We start from the raw sequence: 6,750 nt of genomic DNA on the forward strand, positions 1-6,750 counted from the left end.
CAAAACAGCTTGGTACTGGCACAAGAACAGGCCTGAAGACCAATGGAATAGAACTGAAGACCCAGATACTAAACCACAGACCTATAGCCACCTAATCTTTGACAAAGGAGCCAAAAAAATAGAATGGAAGAAAGACAGCCTCTTCAACAAGTGATGCTGGCAGAACTGGTTAAGCACCTGCAGAAAATTAAAGTTGGATCCTTCTTTGTCACCCTGCACTAGAATTAACTCCAAATGGATCAAAGACCTGGAGGTTAAAAGCTGACACACTGAAAACTTTACAAGAAGGAATAGGAGATACACTAGGCCTCCTTGGCACAGGTTGAAATTTTCTTAATAAGGACCAAGAATCACAACAAATCAGAGAAAGGCTGGATAAGTGGCACTGCATTAAACTGCAGAGCTTTTGTATGGCAAAGGACATAGCTAGTAAATTAACCAGGTAAAATGTTTTTATCCTTTTAAAGGAAAGGTGGTATTTTATACCATGAAACTTTGTTTTCAAGTGGTTACTGCAAAGGTAACTTAGGACCTTTATATCTGATTTCTGTAGATGCGAAGATGTGAAGGGGAATATACACATTCCCATATATGATGTTCCTTCTACTCCTGACTTCCCTAATTACACTGTACTTGGAGGTGTAAGGAGTTTGAATAAGACATATTCAGATCTTTCAAATGATTTCATAAAAATGATGGAAGAAATTTCTCAGAATATGCTCTCAAACCATGTGCACACCATCTTGATGTCCTTACTATGTACTGTTAACTCCCAAGAGTGAGTAAATGCCCAGTAAATATTCTAAGAACTATAGTATAACTCCTCAGGGGACCTCATCAGACTCTTCTTTATGTGAGCACATTAAATCTGTTCTATTGCCTCACTTAACTGAAAGGTAATTTGAACGAAATCCTCTAGCAACCTACAGCTCCATTTTCAATCAGCAGCTATACCTAAATGTTACATCTCTGAATAAACATCTGGGTTTAAACAATTTTACCAAGCATACTTTTACATTTGAGATTATGTCACTTAATTTTATTGTTGTGTTTTATGAACATGAGGAGGAAAGAGTCAGCTATTACCACAAATAGAAAAGGTCACAGTTTGATAGAAAACATTTCAGATATGTTGGCACTGATGCATACTTTCATGTTTTTGCATTCATAAAATGTCATGTTTATGAAAATCAAAGTCACACAGTTAAAAAAAATCTCAGGCCAGATGGTTTGATATTAGAAGAAAAACAATTATTAGAGATAGAATGCTTTCTGAATTCAAGTATTTTGTATTTTCAATCAAATTAAATGAAAGTCTGGACAGTACAAGTCATCCGTCATGATTTTGGTTCTACTGGATCTTCTTCTATGTACTTATTCTTGTAAAATACAGAATCCCCTAATGAGTTTTTTTTTTGTTTAATTAAACTTCAGAATTTTATATTCTTGAAGTAGGAAATTAGAAAAAATGCGATAGAAATCCCTTAATAGGAGATAGGGACTAAATGTGCATTTTTACCGTTTACCAAGGATGTGCCTATGGTAGCTAAATATCCAGTTCATTTATTTCAGGCTACATATATATGGGAAGCAGCAAAAGCACAGTCCAACACTCAGTCATTCTGACTACAAGTTGCTTCATTGTTCCCGTTAAGAGCAATTAATTAGATCATTTCTCTGTCAGTTTCGCTATAATTTCTTATGTATTCACTCAAATAGCTAACCAGGATGCAGTACCAAGAAGCTCATTCATAAGAAAATGCATGTCCTTTCAGCAAATATAGAATATCTGGCATTGAGTAGGTCTGGTCTACTTTCATTTATTCACACAAAAATTGTTCGCTATGTCATTGGGCTTCAAACATTCCCAGTTAACTCGGCAGCTTAGCAGGAGAGAAAGACCTAGATAAATTCATTGTATTAGTTGTTTATCCACAAGAGATAAATTCTAAGATCCCCAGTAAATGCCTGTAATTGTAGATAGTGTGAAAGACACACACACACACACACACACACACACACACACACACTATAGAGTGAATATGTTTACATTAAGCACAATATATGTGTAAGTACAAAAACCATTATTTGTCTTACTTTCATCACACACATACATACATTTAATGAAGTTTAACCTATAAAGTACAAACAGTAGATTAACAAACATAAGATAGAACAATGTACTGTAAAAGTATTATAATCAACATATGTGTTGAGTATTGTAAGAATAAAAGGTCATGAAACTGGCCAAAGTGGCACTTGTGGTATTTTCATAATGGAACTAAACTTAATTACTGCCAGATAAATTATAAAAATTTTAATCTTTTTTTTTTGCCAGTCCTGGGCTTGAGCTCAGGGCCTGAGCACTGTCCTTGGACTTTCTCAAGGCTAGAGCTCTACCACTTGAGCCTCAGCACCACTTCTGGCTTTTTTCTATGTATGTGGTACCAAGGAATTGAACCCGGGTCTTCGTGCATGCTAGGCAAGCACTTTAACCACTAGGCCAAACTCCCGGCCCAAATTATAAAAATTTTAATACATGGGAAAAGATGACATTTATTGTAGGTGTAGATTTAAAAAGGCAAATAATATCAGGGACTTTTATGCCTAGAATGTTAGTGGTAAAGCATTCAGGAACCATTAACTGGGAGATAAAGATGAAGAAGTAAGATAGGGTTAGAGTATGCAAGTCTTTGTACACCAAGCTTCCAAAACAATATATTGCAAAACAACCTGATTTATAAAGATTATGATATGAGTTGGTATAAAATTATATGATTTAACCTTGCCCCTATTTAACAAAACCTACAGCTGGCTAATTTTTTTAACATTATCTTACATTTGAAACATGAACTATTACCAGATGTATGCTCAAAATGTCACTTGAGAATTAATAACAAGGTGAATCACCTACAATATGAAGTACAGTAAGTGCTCAGTGCATGATATGAAAATTTGAATAACTTGCAAAAGTGAAAATGTTACATTAAAAATGGAGAGATAAGATGTTATTAACAATAGTTCAACAGAAATGCTTAATAATGAACTTGAACAAAGGTAATATCAGAGAACTGATGCAACAAATCTCTTTGGTCTTAGAAATGGACAAGAGAAGAGACCAGCAGAGAAAGCAAAATGATCTAAGATGCCTAAAATATTTCTTATACATATCAGAAGATGCTCCAAACTTGTGCTAACCCAATGATGAGGAGCAGCTGCCAAGGAAGCATAATTTGTGTGATTAAATTGAAGAAAATAATGCAGATAACTTTTTGATCTGATATTGTCTGGAGTTATTTGTACTCCTCTATCAAACTCTGTAGTTTACACCATGCTAATTACTATATCCTTCCCCCCCAAAAAAAAAAACGCTTAGGAGTCCTCTTTGGCAATGTCTACTATGTGTTTTTTTGTTTTGTCTTTGATTCTTACTGTCATCATAAGATTAAGGTCTTAAGAGTATAAATTAAAGTGTGGAAAATTTGTCACTTACCTCCATGTCAGTGTTGGATAAATTCTGCTTTTAATTTAGGCAAAAGGCATTTCTCAATTTCATACATAGCTTATTAGTTATAATTTGCTAATATCTGTTGGGTAGTCTTTTTGTGTAAAGCTGTGGTGTGTGTATGTATGATTTAGTCATATAATCTTTGCCATAAATGCTAGCAAAATAATTATATAACTGATTATAGGTATATAGAATTTAAAGTGTGAAGGAGCAAAGCACACATGCAATAAAAGGGATTTGAAGAGATAGAAACAAGTTACAACATGAGGTATATGCCTAGGGGGAATGCTGCGGTAAGGAGGTGACATTTGAATAAGGAAAATGAGGGAAGAAACCATATGCTGTGCAAAGAAGAGCTCTCTAGGGAGTATAAGCACCAAATTCAAGGTCTGAAGCAGGTGTTTCCTGAAATGTTTGATAAACCATAAGACAACCATTATGGTTGAGGTGGCATGTGAGAGAGGAAAGAATAGTAGAAGGTGAACTCAGAAAATCAAGGGCAGACACCAACTATATGTGACCTGATAGATTTAAGTACTTTTTTGTCTAAATGAAATGGGAGTCACCAGAAGGTTTTACAAAGAGAAGTGACAGGACTGAATTTCCATTTTAACAGGCTTATGTTGGCTACTGTATTCCAAATACAATGAAATGAAAAGAGTGAGAAGAGAAGCCTACAGACCAAATTCCTAAAGGTGGTGAAAGCCAATATCTAGTGGTCCAGTAATCCATGTAATACCGCTCAGTTTCATCACTTGGTGTAGCTCTGCTACCTAATGAGGCCCAAACTGATGTAAGTAGGTTAATTTGTTGGCACTTATTTACGAAAAAATAAATGCTAGCCCCTTTCCTTCAACCCTCTCCAGCCTGAATATTTTATTTGGGGGGATAATTGGTGCTTAAAACAAGAAGCATCTATCATGGATCCCATCATGACTTCATATTCCATCTGGAAATACAACACAGCTATAGCAATTGCTTAAAGTGTTCTCCACTGAAAACCAAATTAATTCATAGTAATATATATTTAAATTAAGATTTGATAGAGGAAATAATGTGGGAATAATGAAATGCAACTATAGAACAATCAACTAAAATATTCATAAATGCTAATTCTAGCTGAAACTACATAGAAATCTTTATTGCTTCTTTGGAAATCTTTTCACACCTAAGATTAATAGATATGAAAATGAATACTCATGATAATATCTACAAGTAATTATGTGCTTTACAAACACATACTTGAGAATATAATAACAAAATAAATGGAGAAAAATCAGTTTTGCTTTTGGAAGAAAATTTAAAAGATGCTTTACCCAGAAATACTTATATAATCAACACATAATGAGCTGCAAAATACAGTGTTCCTCTTAATTTCCAGCAGGTATTATAAGCTCATAAAATTATGTTATTTTAGGCAAGGAAGAAAACTCATAACTATTACAGAGAGGCAAACTATGCTATTGTACCAGAATGCAATTTTTCCCCTTCTTGACATTCTAAATGCCTATAATTTAAGTCACTGAGACCCTGTATAAGGTTTTACTAGCAGAAAGCCAAAGTGCCTTATTATCTTTGCTATTTATAGGGCACAGATTCACCTGATGGCTGGGACTCTGGCATCCTTATCTATAAAAGCTGCTGCCATAAGTGCAAAGACAACACTCTGTTTAATCTGAGCTGATAATTGACCTTTGATGGAATGAAAAGCATCACTGAATTAACTTACATCAAAATTACTATTTTAAAGTACAAAAAGTAAACACACAGTGAAGAATAATTCAATATTTTAATGGATTTTAAAAATATATAGTTAAATTGGTGGCTAGAATGATTAACAGGCTATTTTTAAAAGAAAGCATTGATAGAAGTAGCCAATTTTGTGTCCTGGAGATACTTTCAGAACGTGTACTGAAGAAAGAGAGCATGTCTACTTATCCTTTTAACCCTTATTAACTAACATGTAGAAGATAAGCAACAGATTTTAAATGTGTTGCTTCATTTGATAAATAAGTTAATAATGTGACAAAAGAGAGAGATAAAAGTTTAAAATTTCTTTCTGGAGATGGGGGAAGCACTCGATTGTAGATAGTGCTTACCAAGCACGTGTAAAGCCCTTATTTCCAACCCGACACCACAAAAAAAGACTAAAATATTTGCATGGTTGAAGCAATGGAATGTAGCAGTATTTCTAAGAACTTAGTCATTCCTAGGACACTTAGAGGTTACTTTCATTCCTCATATCACATATACTATTATTTTTCTATAACTGTTCTCTAAATTGACATATGGTACTTGCATTTTCTCCCTCTTAACTCATAATATCCATGAAATTAAAAATGTTCTACACTAATTACATATTACCACACATGAAAACAAATGCATAACTTTCTAACTAGAAAGGTTCTTTCAGTTTGTGACACATCCTTCCATTTATCTGTGTCTTCTTCAATTATTTTCTTCAGGGTTTTCAGGATACAGACCTTTCACCTTTTAGGTTAAATGAATATCTAAGTACTTTTTGTTAAATTGTTTCTGTTATAATTTTCTTAATTTAATTACCTTGTAGTTCACTATTAGTATAAATCTACTGATTTTATGTGATAATTTTGGAAGGTATAAATGTGACTATTCGTTTTAAAATTATGTTCTCACTTTGTGAAAGTATTTTTATGAATATTTTGATTAAGAAACAACTGCATAAACATAGTGATTTTAAAAAGTTGTCATATATAACTGGCCTTTCACTTGGGCAGATTCATATCTACGAATTCTAATAATTTAGGATAATAATAATAATAATAATAAGACAACATTTTATTAAAGGAACTTGAGTGAATAGCCTAAAATTTTGGTATTCATAGTGGGAATGGAAGTATCCAGGAGCCAATCTCCCATAGATATGAACAGATAAATAAACCTCAATCTATATATTTTATATACTGTAATTTCACCAAATTATTTATTACCCGTAGCTGTTTTTTTTATGTAGACATTACATTTCCTCAGTATGAGATAATGTCACCAGCAAAGAAATACATTTACACTGTTTCTGTCCTAACTGGATTCTTTTGTTTCTTTCTTTTGCCTGCTTTGGAGTCTCCTTGTTATGCAGAAAATAATAAAAGTAATAAAAATTTCATGGAAACACTGAAGACTTTGAAAACCAAAACAGTCTTGAGCCAAAACTAAAATCCAGATGCATTAGACTCCCAAATATCAAAGTATATTATATAGTGAGG

The sequence above is a fragment of the Megascapheus bottae genome, chromosome X (genome assembly GCF_031878675.1).
Source record: "Megascapheus bottae isolate mThoBot1 chromosome X, mThoBot2.hap1, whole genome shotgun sequence".
Lineage (NCBI taxonomy): Eukaryota > Metazoa > Chordata > Mammalia > Rodentia > Geomyidae > Megascapheus > Megascapheus bottae.